Raw genomic sequence first — 1,999 nt, 5'->3', positions numbered from 1 at the left:
TTATTTACAAAGGTTTTCATGTCTTCTATTTCTTAATTTTCCATTTACTTAATCTATAAGAATCCAAGTATATTGTGATTATTTGATTTCTACTAAATGTTTAAATAGTATGAGCAATATTATGATTTCATATATTAATCAATTTTTAATATTTGTGATAATTTCCTCTATTTAATATTATAATATCAATATTCCAAATGTGTGTATGTGGTATGTGTGTGTATGTGTGTGTGTGTGTGTGTGTTTATATGGTTTTTGTGTGTGTGTGCTTTGTGTGTACCTTTGTAATGCTTGGGAGATCACACCATTATTTCACATATGTTAGGTCAAGATTTTACCACTGAACTATACTGTGTAGTTATAATGTAAGTAATGTTTTAAATTATGACTTTAAAATTTTCATTCCTAGTATGTTTTTTCAAAATTATATATGATTAAATGTGATACATTTTCTGTCCACGTTAGCAATATGTATTGTTATTTAGAGTATATCCACTGCTTTTTCACTTCCAAATTCTTGTGTTTGCTATTGATAAAGGTTTTACTTTGCTTCTTTTCTCTCTTCATTCTTTTTGCCGTTAGAGTTTAGCTATTGTTTCCTTTATTTCTTTGGAAATTAATTATCATATTGCTATTACAATTTATTTACACTGTAAGAGGTCTATATAATGCTTTATTTTCTATTTTATTTTTCCTATCTTCTCTGACTCTCAGTCCACACTATTAGGTGGATTAAAAAGAACTTGATTAAGGACCCTTTGATTATTTTCCTTCTTCTCTTCTCTGAAGTCTTTCTGTTTTTGAAACACAATAACAATGACATACAGCTCCTAGGTGGTCCATCATTCTATCCCCTTTCACTCTTCTCTGTAGTCATTATCATTCAACTTTATTATTCTATAGTGTTATCTAAATCTTAACTCATTCCTAAATTAATTTTAGTTGTTTGAAGCATTCTCTAAAGACGTTTTTCACTATATAATATCTGGGGTCTTGTGTTTTCACAAGGTGCAAATATGAGTGACTATCAAAAATCTAGATTTCTATAGAATATTGGTCCACCTGCTCAATAAACTTGTATGTAAATTCAAGGAATACAGGTCAATCAGAACAATCTTGTAAAATGGTGTAGCTTGAGCACTCTAACTAGATTTGAATCTTATTACCATGTTTATTAGTGAAAGAACCGACACATAGAAGAATGTAACAGATTTATCAAAAATAAATTCTTAGTTTTATTGTCAATAGATTTGAAAAGGATGCCATGACTTAATGAAATAAAAATAGAATATTAAATGGGTATATTGGCACTACTGCCTCTCTAGTTTTAAAGAATGATCTTAGACTACTACCTCAAACCTTATACAAAAATTTTTAAATGAAAAATGATTATCAAACTAAATGTGAGTTGTAAAATCCTACAAAACATACATGTAAAAATTCATGACAATGGATCAGTAACGGTTTCCAAAAATTTGACATGGAAAGCATTAGTGGCTAAAGAAAAGCAAGAATAAACTAATATCAACTGATGATCTTTCTTAATTCTATGAAAGTAGTGAAAACATATCCAACAGATAGAAGGCACATATTTGTTAATGCTACAATGTTAATGCTACAGTGATCCTGAATCTTAAGTACTATTATATCTTCTAATTCTGTATAAATTTTTCCCGATCAGGGTATTTCTATAAAGAACATATGTAAATTAATAGTCAATAGGAGGAGCATATGAATTAAGCTCCTCTTTAGTATCTAAGAAATAAGAAAAAGAAAATTCAGTAGTATGACCATAATATAAAAAGATGACACAAAATATAGTAATGCATTTGTGGAGAAATTGATATACTTCGCATAGTAGAATGATTTGTGTAATACTGCAGTCATTTTATTAAGCAATTTTTCAAGTCTTCAAAAGGTCAAAGAGAAATGTATATGTTCTAGCTATTACACTTCTATGTATGTATTAAAGAGAAGTAAAAAACTTGTATGGATCGGG

The sequence above is a fragment of the Dipodomys spectabilis genome, unplaced genomic scaffold (genome assembly GCF_019054845.1).
Source record: "Dipodomys spectabilis isolate Male_0828 unplaced genomic scaffold, ASM1905484v1 ptg000667l, whole genome shotgun sequence".
NCBI lineage: Eukaryota > Metazoa > Chordata > Mammalia > Rodentia > Heteromyidae > Dipodomys > Dipodomys spectabilis.
This window is presented reverse-complemented; position numbering follows the sequence as displayed.